This window comes from Rattus rattus, chromosome X (assembly GCF_011064425.1).
Source record: "Rattus rattus isolate New Zealand chromosome X, Rrattus_CSIRO_v1, whole genome shotgun sequence".
Classification (NCBI taxonomy): domain Eukaryota; kingdom Metazoa; phylum Chordata; class Mammalia; order Rodentia; family Muridae; genus Rattus; species Rattus rattus.
This window is the reverse complement of record NC_046172.1, coordinates 12,215,582-12,233,524: the sequence shown is the minus strand read 5'-3', so window position 1 is coordinate 12,233,524 and position 17,943 is coordinate 12,215,582.

Here is a 17,943-nt window from a genome sequence, read left to right as displayed (position 1 = left end):
ATAGCTTTTGTTTTCCTCTGGGGTCAGTACTGTGTGCAGCGTGCAGTCTCTTCTGGTTTCCCAGGTGTGTCCGCCTCTCTGAAGGTTTAGCTCTCCCTCCCACGGGATTTGGGTGCAGAGAACTGTTTATCCGGTTGGTCCCTTCAGGTGCGGTGTCTCAGACGCAGTGGATCTGCTGCTCCTGGGCCCTCCTCTACCGGTACCCAGAGGCCGTATACAGGTTCCTCCTGGGCCAGGGATGTGGGCAGGGGTGGGCAGCGTTGGTGGTCTCCTCCGCTCTGCTGCCTCAGGAGTGCCCGCCCGACCAGGCGGCGAGAACTCCCCTCCAGGGGGCCTGGGAGCAGAGAGTTGCTGAAGGCAGGGATCCTCCGCTGGTCCGGGACTCTCATGTCCTAATTTCTATGTGTTCCCATGTTTGTGTGTTTCAGAAAGAAGTATGTTTCAGTGACTGTGTATCACAATGTTTGTATGGGATGTTCCAGTTTCTGAGTACCCAATTGTTGTATTCCAGTATCTGAGTGCCACATATCTGTATTTCCTCGTTTATGTCTTAGTGCCTGTATGTCCAAGCCTTTGTTGGACTTGGTTTTTCTCCACTAGTATCTTTGTTTCCTAGTGTCTGAGTACTCTATTGACTATAGCTCCTAGAATGTCTGGACACTTAAGTGTCTATGTATGTCAGGGCTATATCTTGGTATTTATGAATCACAACATTTCTGTATCCTGATGTCTGTGTACCCCAATGTTCTTAAGTTCAAATTTCTGTCCTTTTCTGCCACTGTGAGCCAATGTCTATGCATCCCAGACTCTCTGGGTTGCAGTATCTCTTCTCAATGTATATGTAACCCAAAGATTGTGTGTTCTAGTGTCTGCTTCCCACCACCTAATAGAGTATAGTCTGTTTTTACTGCAGTGTCTACATGACTCAACAATTGCTCTTAGGTCTGAATGACCATATTCTCCGGTGTCTTGTAGGTTAGTGTTTGTATACTCTGCTGGCCACTTGCATGTTGTATTGTATCTCCTAGTTTTTTAATATAAAAGAGTTTGTTTGGGTCTTAGAGTTTCATAGGTTAGAGCCCATGATGATGGAGACTTGGCAGCAGGCAGCAGGCAGCCGAAGCAGCAGCTGAGAGCTTACATGTTGATCCACAAGCAGGATGTAGAGAGAGGGAGCACACTGGGAACAACACCAGTGTTTTGAAACTGCCAAGCATGCCTCTGGTGACATACCTCTCCCAACAAGGCCACACCACCTAATCCTACCCCAATACTTCCACCAACTGAGGACTAAACATACAAACATATGAGCCTATGTGGGTCATTCTCATTCAAACCACTATTACTGTTCTTGTGAAGAACCTGAATGCAGTTTCTGGCACTTGTATCAGGTAGGGTTCACAACTATCTGTAACTCTCGAACTCTAGTTCCAAGGGATCTGACATCCTCTTCTGCCCTTCAAGGGCACTTTCACTTGCATTCACTGACACAAAAAAAGACACATAATTTAAAAAATATTTTTAAAAGATGCTGAGAGGGTTGGAAAGTTATGTTCTATGTATTTAATTTTAAGCAACAAATTAATGAAATGTACTTCACTGGTTACCTAATTAATACAGAAAAATAGTTCTGTATATGGCATTCAGGTTACATACGTTTTCTTTTTATTAAAACGAATTTTAAATTTAAATATATTTTGATCATATTCTTCCCCTCTCTCACATTCTTTCAGGTTCTTGCCTTCCTACTCAGCCTTAAGTTCTTAAAAACAAAACCCTAATAATGATAACACTCTCCCAGAACAAAGGAAACAAAATAAAACCACATTCCCCCTGAAAGCAAAATCAAACAAAACACAACAAAGTAACTGAATAAAAGCACACACAAACACAAAACTGCTAGTTCCATTATTTATTAGTCAACTACTTCCAAACAAGAGGTCTGTCCTAGAGTGTTTGATATATCTAGTGTCACTCTATTGGAGAAAATTGATTTCACCTCTCCCAGAAAGTACAGTGACAATTCAGTTGTTACCCTGGTGGCTAGGTTTACATTGATTAATTCACTCACTTTAAAAAAATATAACAAAATCAGTAAAATAAGACCAAAGCAGTCACAGTGAAAGTTGGATAAGGCAAACAATGAAAAACCCCAAGAGAAGGCAAAAGAATCAGGGAGGAAGGGAAGGGGAAGTAGAGGGGAAGGTGTCAGGGGGATCAGGTATGGGGAGAACAAGGTGGGAGAATAGAAATAGGTGGAGGCACCATATCATCTTTGGGACATGCCAGAGACATGGAAAGGGGGACACACCAGGGAGTCTATGTGGGTGACGCTAGCTGAAACCTATAGCAATGGGGAATATGGCACCTGAAGTGGTTACCTCCTGTAGCCAGATGGGATTCCTAGTGAAGGAATGGGTACAGCAACCCACTCACAAACACATCCACTCACTAAATTTTCAAGGACAAAGATGAAGCAGAGACAGAGAGAATGGCCAACCAATGACTGGCCCAAGTTAAGATCTAGCCATGGGCAAGAATGAATCCCTGACACTATTAAGGATGCTTGTAGACAGGAGCCCAGCAAAACTGCTGTCTGAGAGGCACTACCCAGCAGTCAATGGAAACTGATGCATAGACCCATAGCCAAACATTGGAGGGAGCTCAGGGAGTCTTATGGAAGAGTTTGGGAAGAATTGAGGGCCCCCAGAGGAAATGGGAACTCCACAGGATGTCCAACAGAGTCAACTAACCTGAACCCTTGGGGGTTCCCAGAGACTGTACCACCAACCAGAGAGCTAGCATTGGCTGGACTTAGGCCCCCTGCACATATGTAGTAGAAGTGCAGCTTGGTCTTCATGTAGGTCCCCCAACAACTGGATCATGGGCCTGTCCTTGAATCTGTTGCCTGTCCGTGAATTCTGTTTCCCTAACTGGGCTGCCTTGTCTTAACTCAGTGGAAGAGGATGTGCCTGTTCCTGTAGTAGCTTGATATGCCAGGGTAGGGTGATGTGGGGTACCTCTCCTTAGAAGAGAAGGGGTATGGGAAATGGAAGGAGGAACTGTGTGAATGTGGGAAGAGAAGAGGGTGAATGTTGGGATGCAAAGTGAATGAATGAATAAATGAATAAATAAATAAATAAATGAAAAAAAGGTCCCACAGACTTGTCTGTAGGTTTATCAATTGTGACCCTGTCTTCTTTGACAACTCCAGCCCTTGTTAATTTGCCCCAAAACAGACAAACAAACACAATGACAAATATCTGGGACAGCAGAGCATCATGAGGGACAAGCCTCCATGATTATAAGCATTCCTCCATGATTTATGCTTTGAGTTCCTGATCTGCCTTCCTTTTATAATGGCCATTTGTTGAGGCACAGAAGCTGAAATAAACCATTTCTTTCCCAGGTTTCTTTTGGTCATGTTTTATTACAGTAATGGAAACCTAAACAAAATCTAAATAAAAGTTGTTCTTGAGTCTCAAAAAAAAAAAAAAAAAAGGGATCAGGGAGGAGTTTGCACACACAAGAATCTCAGAAAAACACTAAACTAGAAGCCATAATATATACACAGAGGACGTGGTGCAGACCCCAGTAGGCCCTGTGTTTGCTGCTTCAGTCACTGTGAGTTCATATAAGCTGTGCTCAGTTGATTCAGAGGGCCTTGCTCTCCTGGTGTCCTCCATCCACTCTGGCTCTTAAAGTCTTTCGACTACCTCTTCCCTGGGGTTTCCTGACCTTTAAGGGGGAAGGATTTGATGGAGACATCCCATTGAAGGCCGAGTGTTCCAAGGTCTCCATTCTCTTCATGATCTCTGGCTGTGGTTTCTGTATTTGTCCACATCACCTGCAGGAGGAAGCTTCTTTGATGGTGGCTGAGCAAGGCACTGATCTATGAATATAGCAGGCATTTTTATTACTGCAGTTTTTCCTTTTTTTTTAAGGCCAGTAATATTTGGTTTTACCCTCTGTCTCTGGCCTATCTACTCTCTGGTACTCAGTCTTCCAAGCAGTACTGGATATGGGTTCTATCTCATGGAGCGAGCCTATAAGTTCCACAGCCTTCTATTGGATGTATAGTTAGCAAAGACCTTTTCTCATTCTGTAGGCTGTCATTTTGTCAAATTGACAGTGTCCTTTGCCTTACAGAAGATTTTCAGTTTCATGAGTTTATTGTTGATCTTAGTGACTATGCTAATGATGTTCTTCTGTTGAGAATCTTTTTCCAGTGCCAATGACTTTAAGGATATTCCCCACTTTCTCTCCTATAGAGTTCAGTGTATATTGTTTTAGGTTGAGGTCTCTGATCCATTTGGACTTGAGTTTTGTGCAGGGTGGTAGAAATGGATCATCTGGATTCTTCTATGTGTAGCTATCTAGTTTGAGCAGCAGCATACTGTCTTTTATCCAGCGTGTATTTCTGATTTTTTAAAAAATCAGGTGTCTGATTCTTCAGCTGAACTCCATCGATCAACTTGTCTGTTTTTGTGCCAATACCATGCTGCTTTTATTAGTACAGCTTTGTAGTACAACTTGATATTGGGGATGTTACCTCCAGCAGTTCTTCAATTACTAGAGATTGTTTTAACTATCCTGGGTCTTTTGTGTTTCCAGCTGAAATTTGTCCTTTTAAGTTCGGTGAAGAATTGTGTTGGAATTTTGATGGGGATTGCATTGAATCTGTACATTTTTGGGTAGGATGCCCATCTTACTAATATCAATCCTGCCAATCCATGGGCATGGGAGATCTTTCCATCTTCTGATACCTTCCTCAATCTCTTCAAGTTTGAATCACACAAATCTTTTATTTGCTTGGTTAGAGTTACTCCAAGATATTTTACATTATGTGAGGCTGTTGTGAAAGGTGCTGCTTTCCTGATTTCTTTCTCAGGTCATTTGTCATTTGTAGAGAGGAGTTTTGTGAGTTATTTTGGTATTCAGCCACTTTGCTGAAAGTGTTTATCAGCTGTGGGAGTTTCCCACTGGAAATTTTAGGGTCACTTATGTAAACTTTCATATCATCTGCAAATAAAGATACTTTGACTCCTGTTTCAATTTGTGCCCCTTTGATCTCTTTTATTAGTCTCCAGCTGAGACTTCAAGTACTGTATTGAATAGGTATGGAGAGTTAAAGAATTGTTTTGTTCCTGATTTTAGTGGAATTGCTTTAGTTTCTCTCCATTTAATTTGTTGTTTGCTCTAGGCTACCTGTAAATTTACTTTATTATGTTTAGGGTTGTCCCTTGTATCCCTGATCTCTCCAGGACTTTTGTCATGGAGGGGTATTGGATTTCATCTGTGGACTTTTCTTCCTCTAATGAGATGATCATGCAGATTTTGTCTTTCAGTTTGTTTATAGAGTGGATTACATATATCAATTTACATATGTTGAACCATCACTGCATCTCTGGGGTGAAGCTCACTTGATCATGATGGACAGTCCTTTGATGTGCTCTTGGATTCTGTTTGCAAAGACTTTATTGAGTATTTATTTTTGCACCTGTGTTCATAAGGGGAATTGTTCTGTAATTCTCGTTCTTTGTTGGGTCTTTATGTGGTTTGGATATCAGGGTAACTGTGGCTTAGTAAAATGAATTGGTCAATATTCCTTCTGTTTCTATTTTGTGGGATCATTTGAGGAGTGTTAGCATTAACTCTTTTTTTGTGCTTCAACAAGTTTCTTTTTTTCTGAACTTATCATAAACAGTACATAACAAGTAAATGAGGTGGGTGGGGTGGGGACATCCTAGTGGAGACAGGGGCGGGAGGGGATGAGGTATGGAATGTGGAACAATAGGAGGGTAGACCAGGAGGGGAATACAATCTTGAGTGTAAAAATAAAAAAAAATAAATTAATTAAAAAAGAAACTTCCTCAGAGAGTACAACAAAGTCAGCAGATTAAGATACATGATAAAATTAGCATTAAATCTTTCACCTAGGGAAAAGACAGTTACTTGGTCTTTCTGTATTTATTATTCTGCATTTTCACAGATGACCTAGAATGACGGAGAGCTGAGGTGTCCTTAATGGTTTGAAATTATGGAAATATGTTATTTAACTTGGCATGCAACAGTAATGGTCGGTCCCAGGAAAGCACAGTAAATGTGAAAGAATACATGCAATCACATGAAGAGTGTGCATCTTACGTTTTTATATACCTTTCTGTAGCATTAACTTTTGTTTGAAATTCTGGTAGAATTTTGCTGTAAAACCATTCAGCCTTAGGATTTTCTGATTGGGAGACTTTTAAAAATGGGGTCAGTTTGGGAGAAAGTTCCATGAGGTGCTGAGAAGAATTTATGTTCTTTTGTGTTCTAGTAAAATGTTCTACAAACATCTGTTCCTTCTATTTGGTTTATAATGTCAGTTAGCACCAGAACTTCTCCATTTAGTTTTTGTTTGCATGGCCTGTTTTGCTGAGAGTTGAGAATTGAAGTGTGAGGGTCAATATGTGATTGAATCGGTAGTAGTGTTTCTTTTACAAACTCAGGGTGTACTTGTTTGGGGGACATAGATGTTAAGAATTGCAATGTTCTCCCACTTAAGGATTACTCCCTGAGATGGAACCTATACCTGACACTGCTTGCAAGAGCCAGAAACTAGATAGCCCAGTGACCTAGGGTAAAAGCAAATACTACCAGACCTAACAAAAGGTAGTGTTAAAATGACTCCATGATATCCTGCCATACTCATAGATTAGTGCTTTATTCAGCTATTAACAGAAAAGCTTTCTCTTGCAGCAGATGAGAAGAGATAAAGAGCCTCATAGTCAAACAGTACACACACACACACACACACACACACACACACACACACACACACATACACACACACACCACAACACGGTGGTGGTGGGGGACAGATGACCTTGGAATATCCAGTTCTGAATGGGATGTCACCATCATATCTCTCTGCTCACCTCAGGAATCAACATGAGCAAAGCTCATATGAACTCGCAGAGACTGAAGCAGCATGCACAGGGTGTACATGAGTCTGCACCGGGTCTTCTCTGCTTATATTATAGCTTTCAGTTTAGTGTGTTTATGAGACTCCTGAATATGTGTGTGTGTGTGTGTGTGTGTGTGTGTGTGTGTGTGTGTGTGTGTGTGTGTGAGTGAATGAGTCTCTGATTCTTTTGCTTTTTTTTGGGTTCTTTTCCTTCTGTTGGGCTGCCTGGTTGAATTTCAATGTGATGGTTTTTGTCTTACATTTTATTTTATTATGTTTTCTTGTTATCTCGTAGAAGCCTGTTCTTTTCTGATGATAGGCAGAAATGGAGTGGATTCAGATGGGAGGAGATGTGAGGAGGAAGTGGGAGGAATAAAGGGAGGGGAGACTGTAATCAGGATATATTGTATGAGAAAAGACCTCTTGGCAGATTTTTTCTTTGTTGAGTATGTAGTGTCCTTCCCTATTTTTTTCTGATGAATTCTGGTTTGAGTTCTATTGTGTTAGATATCAAATGACTCCACTAGCTTAGTTTTGTGTCCATTTACTTGGAAAATCTTTTCCCCACACTTACCTATCCTTAATGTTAAGGTATGTTTTTTGTATGCAACAGAAGGATGAATTCCCATTTTCACCTCCATTCTATGAGTCTGTGTCTTTTTATTGAAAAAATCAGACCATTAATGTTGAGAGCTGCCAATGATTTTTATTATTTTGTTGTTGTGGTGATGATGATGATGCATGTGTGTGTTTCTCATATTTTGACTTTGTTGATCTGATATTATTTATTTCCAGTATTTTCTTGGATGTAGTTAACCCCTTTAGCTTGGAGTTTACCTTCTAGTACCTTCTATAGGCCTTGATTTGTATATAGATCTTGCATGAAATTAGTTTTTTATCATGGAATGTTTACTTGGTCTCTTTCTCTTGCCTTGCAGCTTTTAAAATTCTTTCTTTGCAGTGTATATTTATTGCTTTGATTATTAGGTGTCAAGGGGACTTTCTTTTCTGCTCCAATTTGTTTGGTGTTCTGTATGCTTCTTGTACTTTGATAGGCATCTCCTTCTTTAGGTTAGGAAATTTTTCTTCTATAAAAACATTTTCTCTGACTTTGACCCATGTTTTTTCTTCCTCTTTTATATCTATTATTCTTAGGTTTGGTCTTTTCATAGTGTCTCAGTTCCTGAATGTTTTGTGCCAGGAGTTTCTTAGTTTAACATCTTCTTTGACAGATGAATCCAATTCTACTATAGAATTTTCAATGCCTGATCGAAGAGACTGATGGAAGAGATTTTCTCTTCCATCTCTTGGATTCTGTTGGTGAACTTTTTTCTGTAGTTCCTGTTTGAATTCCTAAATGTTTCATTTTTAAAATTCCCTCAGTTTGCATTTCTGTTATTGATTCTAATTTCAATTTCAGTTCTTAATCATTTATATTGACTTCCTTCCAACATTTGTGTTTTCCTGGATTTTTTAAAAAGGAATTTATGCATTTCCTCTTTAAGGACCTCTATCTCATGCATAAAGGCTGTTTTTAGGCCATTTTCTTGTGCTTTAGTCATGTTGGAATATTCTGGGCATGCTGTGATAGGGTTACTGGGTTCCAGTAGGGACACATCCTCCTAGCGGTAATCGTGTTTTTTATTAGGGCATCTAAGCATTTGGGGTTGGGGAGACTGTATTCCTAGGTGCAGATATCTGATCTTGTCTTTGTTGGGTAGGTGTTTTGTTCCTTGTTTTCTGTTTTCTCTGTGGTTCTTAGAAGAGTGTCATGACTATGTGTTGCCCTAGGAAAAAAGTTTGGGGTCTTGATATATGAGGACACTGGGGGTTCCAGAACAAATGTGTTTCTGGGTATTGGGACCTGACACTTAGTAATGTGATTGGGCTTGGGATATGGTGGGAGGCTTCATAAGAGGAAGAAAGGCAGGGTGCTTCACAGGACCTGCTTATTTGGTCCCCTGGAAATGAGGGCAGAGAGTGAGGAGAAGCCACAGCAGAAGGTCTGATACAGACCTGGGGATGGGACTGGAGTGGGGGAATTAGACTTAGAGGAATGGAGAAAGAGGTGAAGATGTGCAATTTGACTACTTGTTTCCCTTTTTGGAGTGGTCTGTGGTTTCCCAGCAAATGCCTGCTGGAATTGTAGGCTGGGACAAATCAATGAGTTTGGAGATGATCCGTGTGATCCTCTGGAGATGGGGACAGACAGGCAAGGGAGACTGCAGCAGTTTTCTACTGCAAAACTATGAATGAAACTGGGGAACTGCACTTGGAGAAGCAGAGAGAGAGGTGAAGATCTACACTTAGGATACCTGTTTCCCTAGCCAGAATGTGTCTCTTAGTTTTTAACCTTCCTGTGTCTGTAGCACAGTATTTGTAAAGACCAGTTCTATAGTTCTATGTCTATATGTGTAACCTTGTCATTGACTCTATACCCTAGAGCATGTGTTCCAGTGCCAGTTTACCTTGGCAAATGTGTATCCCAGTGTTTACTTTTCTCAATGTTTGTCAGTCTCTGTACCCCTGTACCTTGGTGGTATCATATAATGTCCTGTTTATACACCTTGGTGCTTGTTTCTTCTAGTGTTGGTACTTTGTTTTGTCTCTGAGATTAGTTTTCCATATGCTTCAGTTTTTGTGCACATTCTTTGTGTTCTAGTTTCTCAGGTTCTGTGTGTTCCTTTGCCTATGTATACCAGCATCTCTGTGTACCAATATTTGGTTACTATTGCCTCTGTATTTCTGTGTATCTGACAGCTGCCATAGAGCTTGTGTGTATGTGTGTGTGTGTTAAATATTTGTTCATGCCAGTGTGTCTGTGTTCTAGTGGCTATGCATATTTTCTTTTGGCCGCCTGAATCATAATATCTATATGACAAACACTTGAGTTATGTCTACATAATTCAGTTTCCCAAGATTTATGTATACCAAGGTTTCTGTGTCCTGGCGTGTGTGGTTTCTATGGTATGCTGTGATCTAGTAATTGTATGTCCTTGATTTCCAGCAAGTCTATGAGAGCCAATTTCCAACTCTGTAATACTTCTCTAGGCCATAAATTCTATCAATCTCTGTGTTTCAGTACCAACCAAGCCACATCTCTGGGTATTCCCATTTGATATGGTATTCCTTACTTATGACCTTGTCTCCATGTGCCATATCTATATATTTAAATGTCCCTGTATTCTTACTCTTGAATTTCCCTGAGATTCAGCATGTCTCAAGTTTCTTTCCTAGTGTCTGTGTCTTCCTGTCTCTCTGTGTCCATGAAGCTCTGTGTCTTGCTACCTGCTGTGTATCTAGTGAGTTGCTATGTATTGGGTATTCATGTGTGGGTGTGTCCCCTTTGATGTGTATCACTTAGTTTTTGTGTATCCCTAATTATCAATCAGTGCTTCTTTATATGTCTGTCAATTTTTGTATATTCATAGTTCTTCATATGTATTTGAATCTTTGTTTCATGGCCTTGAGTGTGTTTGCATGCTACCTAGTGACTACAAAATGTGACTCAGTACTCACCACCTCTGTATTCCACTCTCAATTTGTTCTTATTTATGTGTGACCCCAAATCTTTGTGTATATTGGATACTCTGATCCAGCGTATGTGTTCTGTATTCTTGGGTGTCGCCCTGAGTTCCTTTGTTCCAGACAGTGCCTGTATGCTCACAGCCTGCATATGCTGCCTTTCTTGTGCCCGATATGGAAAAGTGCCCAAGCCTGTGCATCTCCAGAACTTCCTTTCTTCTGTCTGAATTTGTTCTCCTCTTTTCCCTCTCCTCCATCTATTGCTCTCACATCTTTGCCAACATCTCTGTGTGATTTTTATAATATCGAGACTGTACTCTCATTGTCTCTGAGTCTTTGTCTTGGCTTCCCCACAGCATTCCTGTTTTGTGAGTTCCTTTGAATATTTCTCTGCATCTGTTTTGTTCTACTGCATCATCCTCAGTTTCATGTCTTTGCCTCCCTATTTTGTCTGGAGCCCAGAGCCATGCTTTTAAGTCACTGAACCACTACCTTATGTCTTTAGGTTGGAGTCACTATCCTCATCCTTTCACTTATAACCTTTGTTTCTGTGTGTGACATCTAGGTGTCCTTAGGAATATCCTGATTCAGTGTCTTTGCACCCCTACTTTTCTTTTTTTTTTTTTTTTTGAAATATTTTTTTTATTAACTTGAGTATTTCTTATGTACATTTGGCAAACATCCCTTCCTCCCCTTCCTTATGGGTGTTCCCCTCCCCACCCCTCCCCCCCATTGCCGCCCTCCCCGACAGTCTAGTTCACTGGGGTTCAGTCTTAACAGGACCCAGGGCTTCTCCTTCCACTGGTGCTCTTACTAGGATATTCATTGCTACCTATGAGGTCAGAGTCCAGGGTCAGTCCATGTATAGTCTTTAGGTAGTGGCTTAGTCCCTGGAAGCTCTGGTTGCTTGGCATTGTTGTACATATGGAGTCTCAAGCCCCTTCAAGCTCTTCCAGTTCATTCTCTGATTCCTTCAACGGGGGTCCCGTTCTCAGTTCAGTGGTTTGCTGCTGGCATTCGCCTCTGTATTTGCTGTATTCTGGCTGTGTCTCTCAGGTTCGATCTACATCCGGCTCCTGTCGGTCTGCACTTCTTTGCTTCATCCATCTTGTCTAATTGGGTGGCTCTCTATGTATGGGCCACATGTGGGGCAAGCTCTGAATGGGTGTTCCTTCAGTCTCTGTTTTAATCTTTGCCTCTCTCTTCCCTGCCAAGGGTATTCTTGTTCCCCTTTTAAAGAAGGAGTGAAGCCTTCACATTTTGATCATCCGTCTTGAGTTTCATTTGTTCTAGGCCACTAGGGTAATTCAAGCATTTGGGCTAATAGCCACTTATCAGTGAGTGCATACCATGTATGTCTTTCTGTGATTGGGTTAGCTCACTCAGAATGATATTTTCCAGTTCAACCATTTGCCCTCTGAATTTCATAAAGTCGTTGTTTTTGATAGCTGAGTAATATTCCATTGTGTAGATGTACCACATTTTCTGTATCCATTCCTCTGTTGAAGGGCATCTGGGTTCTTTCAGCTTCTGGCTATTATAAATAAGGCTGCGATGAACATGGAGCACGTGTCTTTTTTATATGTTGGGGCATCTTTTGGGTATATGCCCAAGAGAGGTATAGCTGGATCTCAGGCAGTTCAATGTCCAATTTTCTGAGAAACCTCCAGACTGATTTCCAGAATGGTTGTACCAGTCTGCAACCCCACCAACAATGGAGGTGTTCCTCTTTCTCCGCATCCTCGCCAGCATTTGCTGTCACCTGAGTTTTGATCTTAGCCATTCTCACTGGTGTGAGGTGAAATCTCAGGGTTGTTTTGATTTGCATTTCCCTGATGACTAAAGATGTTGAACATTTCTTTAGGTGTTTCTCAGCCATTCGGCATTCCTCAGCTGTGAATTCTTTGTTTAGCTCTGAACCCCATTTTTAATAGGGTTATTTGTCTCCCTCTTGGTCTAACTTTTGAGTTCTTTGTATATTTTTGGATATAAGGCCTCTATCTGTTGTAGGATTGGTAAAGATCTTTTCCCAATCTGTTGGTTGCCCGTTTTGTCCTGACCACAGTGTCCTTTGCCTTACAGAAGCTTTGTAGTTTTATGAGATCCCATTTGTGCCGATTCTTGATCTTAGAGCATAAGCCATTGGTGTTTTGTTCAGGAAATTTTTTCCAGTGCCCATGTGTTCCAGATGCTTCCTAGTTTTCTTCTATTAGTTTGAGTGTGTCTGGTTTGATGTGGAGGTCCTTGATCCACTTGGACTTAAGCTTTGTACAGGGTGATAAGCATGGATCGATCTGCATTCTTCTACATGTTGACCTCCAGTTGAACCAGCACCATTTGCTGAAAATGCTATCTTTTTCCATTGGATGGATTTGGCTCCTTTGTCAAAAATCAAGTGACCATAGGTGTGTGGGTTCATTTCTGGGTCTTCAATTCTGTTCCATTGGTCTATCTGTCTGTCTCTGTACCAATACCATGCAGTTTTTATCACTATTGCTCTGTAATACTGCTTGAGTTCAGGGATAGTGATTCCCCCAGAAGTCCTTTTATTGTTGAGGATAGTTTTAGCTATCCTGGGTTTTTGTTATTCAGATGAATTTGCAAATTGTTCTGTCTAACTCTTTGAAGAATTGGATTGGTATTTTGATGGGGATTGCATTGAATCTGTAGATCGCTTTTGGCAGAATGGCCATTTTTACTATATTAATCCTGCCAATCCATGAGCATGGGAGATCTTTCCATCTTCTGAGGTCTTCTTCAATTTCTTTCTTCAGAGTCTTGAAGTTCTTGTTGTACAAATCTTTTACTTGCTTGGTTAAAAGTCACACCGAGGTACTTTTATATTATTTGGGTCTATTATGAAGGGTGTCGTTTCCCTAATTTCTTTCTCGGCTTGTTTCTCTTTTGTGTAGAGGAAGGCTACTGATTTATTTGAGTTAATTTTATACCCAGCCACTTTGCTGAAGTTGTTTATCAGCTTTAGTAGTTCTCTGGTGGAACTTTTGGGATCACTTAAATATACTATCATATCATCTGCAAATAGTGATATTTTGACTTCTTCTTTTTCGATCTGTATCCCTTGACCTCCTTTTTGTTTGTCTGATTGCTCTGGCTAGAACTTCAAGAACTATATTGAATAAGTAGGGAGAGAGTGGGCAGCCTTGTCTAGTCCCTGATTTTAGTGGGATTGCTTCAAGTTTCTCTCCATTTAGTTTAATGTTAGCCACTGGTTTGCTGTATATGGCTTTTACTATGTTTAGGTATGGGCCTTGGATTCCTATTCTTTCCAGGACTTTTTTATCATGAAGGGGTGTTGAATTTTGTCAAATGCTTTCTCAGCATCTAATGAAATGATCATGTGGTTTTGTTCTTTCAGTTTGTTTATATAATGGATCCGTTGATGGTTTTCCGTATATTAAACCATCCCTGCATGCCTGGGATGAAGCCTACTTGATCATGGTGGATGATTGTTTTGATGTGCTCTTGGATTCGGTTTGCCAGAATTTTGTTGAGTATTTTTGCATCGATGTTCATAAGGAAATTGGTCTGAAGTTCTCTTTCTTTTGTTGGGTCTTTATTGTGGTTTAGGTATAAGAGTAATTGTGGCTTCATAGAAGGAGTTGGTAGTGCTCCATCTGTTTCAATTTTGTGGAATAGTTTGGATAATATTGGTATGAGGTCTTCTATGAAGGTCTGATAGAATTCTGCACTAAACCCGTCTGGACCTAGGCTCTTTTTGGTTGGGAGACCTTTAATGACTGCTTCTATTTCCTTAGGAGTTATGGGGTTGTTTAACTGGCTTATCTGTTCCTGATTTAACTTCGGTACCTGGTGTCTGTCTAGGAAATTGTCCATTTCCTGCAGATTTTCAAGTTTTGTTGAGTATAGGCTTTTATAGTAAGATCTGATGATATTTTGAATTTCCTCTGAATCTGTAGTTATGTCTCCCTTTTCATTTCTGATTTTGTTAATTTGGACACACTCTCTGTGTCCTCTCGTTAGTCTGGCTAAGGGTTTATCTATCTTGTTGATTTTCTCAAAGAACCAACTTTTGGTTCTGTTGATTCTTTCTATGGTCCTTTTTGTTTCTACTTGGTTGATTTCGGCTCTGAGTTTGATTATTTCCTGCCTTCTACTCCTCCTGGGTGTATTTGCTTCTTTTTGTTCTAGAGCTTTTAGGTGTGCTGTCAAGCTGCTGACATATGCTCTTTCCTGTTTCTTTCTGCAGGCACTCAGCGCTATGAGTTTTCCTCTTAGCACAGCTTTCATCGTGTCCCATAAGTTTGGGTATGTTGTACCTTCATTTTCATTAAATTCTAAAAGTTTTTAATTTCTTTCTTTATTTCTTCCTTGACCAGGTTATCATTGAGTAGAGCATTGTTCAATTTCCACGTATATGTGGGCATTCTTCCCTTATTGTTATTGAAGACCAGCTTTAGGCCGTGGTGGTCGATATGCGCATGGGATTATTTCTATCTTTCTGTACCTGTTGAGGCCCGTTTTTGACCAATTATATGGTCAATTTTGGAGAAAGTACCATGAGGAGCTGAGAAGAAGGTATATCCTTTTGCATTAGGGTAGAAACGTTCTATAAATATCCGTTAAGTCCATTTGGCTCATGACTTCTCTTAGTCTGTCTACGTCTCTGTTTAATTTCTGTTTCCATGATCTGTCCATTGATGAGGTGGGGTGTTGAAGTCTCCTACTATTATTGTGTGAGGTGCAATGTGTGTTTGAGCTTTAGTAAGGTTTCTTTTTACGTATGTAGGTGCCCTTGTATTTGGGGCATAGATATTTAGGATTGAGAGTTCATCTTGGTGGATTTTTCCTTTGATAAATATAAAGTGTCCTTCCTTATCTTTTTTGATGACTTTTAGTTGAAAATTGACTTTTTATTTGATATTAGAATGGCTACTCCAGCTTGCTTGTTCCGACCATTTGCCTGGAAAGTTGTTTTCCAGCCTTTCACTCTGAGGTAGTGTCTGTCTTTGTCTCTGAGGTGTGTTTCCTGTAGGCAGCAGAATGCAGGGTCCTCGTTCGTATCAGTTTGTTAATCTATGTCTTTTTATTGGGGAGTTGAGGCCATTGATGTTGAGAGATATTAAGGAATAGTGATTATTGCTTCCTGTTATATTCATCGTGGATGTGTTATGTTTGTGTGCTTTTCTTCTCTTTGTTTTGTTGCCAAAACGATTAGTTTCTTGCCTCTTCTTGGGTATAGCTTGCCTCCTTATGTTGGGCTTTACCATTTATTATCCTTTGTAGTGCTGGATTTGTAGAAAGATATTGTGTAAATTTGGTTTTGTCATGGAATATCTTGGTTTCTCCATCTATGTTAATTGAGAGTTTTGCAGGATACAGTAGCCTGGGCTGGCATTTGTGTTCTCTTAGGGTCTGTATGACATCAGTCCAGGATCTTCTGGCCTTCATAGTTTCTGGCGAAAAGTCTGGTGTGATTCTGATAGGTCTGCCTTTATATGTTACTTGACCTTTTTTTCCCTTACTGCTTTTAATATTCTTTCCTTATTTTGTCGTTTGGTGTTTTGACTATTATGTGACGGGAGGTGTTTCTTTTCTGGTCGAATCTATTTGGAGTTCTGTAGGCTTCTTGTATGCCTATGGGTATCTCTTTTTTTAGGTTAGGGAAGTTTTCTTCTATGATTTTGTTGAAGATATGTACTGGTCCTTTGAGCTGGGAGTCTTCACTCTCTTCTATACCTATTATCCTTAGGTTTGATCTTCTCATTGAGTCCTGGATTTCCTGTATGTTTTGGACCAGTAGCTTTTTCCGCTTTACATTATCTTTGACAGTTGAGTCAATGATTTCTATGAAATCTTCTGCTCCTGAGATTCTCTCTTCCATCTCTTGTATTCTGTTGGTAAAGCTTGTATCTACAGCTCCTTGTCTCTTCTTTTGGTTTTCTATATCCAGGGTTGTTTCCATGTGTTCTTTCTTGATTGCTTCTATTTCCATTTTTAATTCCTTCCACTGTTTGATTGTGTTTTCCTTTAATTCTTTCAGGGATTTTTGTGTCTCCTCTGTATGGGCTTCTACTTGTTTATTTATGTTTTCCTGGAATTCTTTCATGCATTTTTTGCGATTCCTCTCTGTAGGCTTCTACTTGTTCTCTAAGGGAGTTCATCATGTCTTTCTTGAAGTTCTCAGCATCATGATCAAATATGATTTTGAATCTAGATCTTGCTTTTCTGGTGTGTTTGGATATTCCATGTTTGTTTTGATGGGAGAATTGGGCTCCGATGGTGCCATGTAGTCTTGGTTTCTGTTGCTTGGGTTCCTGCGCTTGCCTCTCGCCATCAAATTATCTCTAGTGTTACTTTGTTCTGCTATTTCTGACAGTGGCTAAACTGTCCTATAGGCCTGTGTGTCAGGAGTGCTGTAGACCTGTTTTCCTCTCTTTCAGTCAGTTATGGGGACAGAGTGTTCTGCTTTCCGGCGTGTAGTTTTTCCTTTCTACAGGTCTTCAGCTGTTCCTGTGGACCTGTGCCTTGAGTTCACCAGGCAGTCACTTGCAGCAGATAAGTTAGTCTTACCTGTGGCCCCGAGGCTCGAGGGTTCGCTTGAGGGGTTCTGCCCACGGGCTCTCCTGCAGTGCAGCGACCGGGAAGATCTGTGCCGCCTCTTCCGGGAGCCTCCGTGCACCAGGGTTCCAGATGGCCTCCGGTGTTTTCCTCTGGAATCAGTAATGTGTGCAGAGAGCAGTCTCTTCTGGTTTCGCAGGCGTGTCTGCCTCTCTGAAGGTTTAGCTCTCCCTCCCACGGGATTTGGGTGCAGAGAACTGTTTATCCGGTCTGTTTCCTTCAGGTTCCGGCGGTGTCTCAGGCAGGGCTCCTGCTGCTCCTGGGCCCTCCCCCACAGGAACCCAGAGGCCTTGTACAGTTTCCTCTTGGGTCAGGGATGTGGGCAGGGGTGGGCAGTGTTGGTGGTCTCTTCCGCTCTGCAGCCTCAGGAGTGCCCCCCGACCAGGCAGTAAGGTATCTCTCCCACGGGTTCTGGGAGCAGAGAGCTGCTGCGGGCCGGGCACCCCTACTTTTCTTATCATGATGTTTCCGCCCACTAGCCTACATTCTTTGCCTAGTTATCTTTCTACCTTGACCTTTCTAGGCATATCTATTTTTGTTTATTAGTCAAGCCTAGGTCCATGTGACTGGATTTGTGGGTTCCCATTCCCATTCTCATGTCTACTACTTCTGCCTCTGAAGTTTGATGCCACTCCCTTGCTGTCACTGCATCACTGGGTCCCACTGTCGCTTAAGTGGTATTCCTTATGTCTTGGCTGACTGGTCTGATTTCCATCTCTTTTTTGTTGTTGCTGTTTTCATTGTTCAGGGGTCTTCCTTCTTTGTCTCTGGATCTTGGAGTATGTGGCTCTGTGACATTGACTCAGTCTTCTGCACGTGCTGATATCACTGAATCTCTGCCATCGCATTCGTGAGTCTGCAATGCCTGC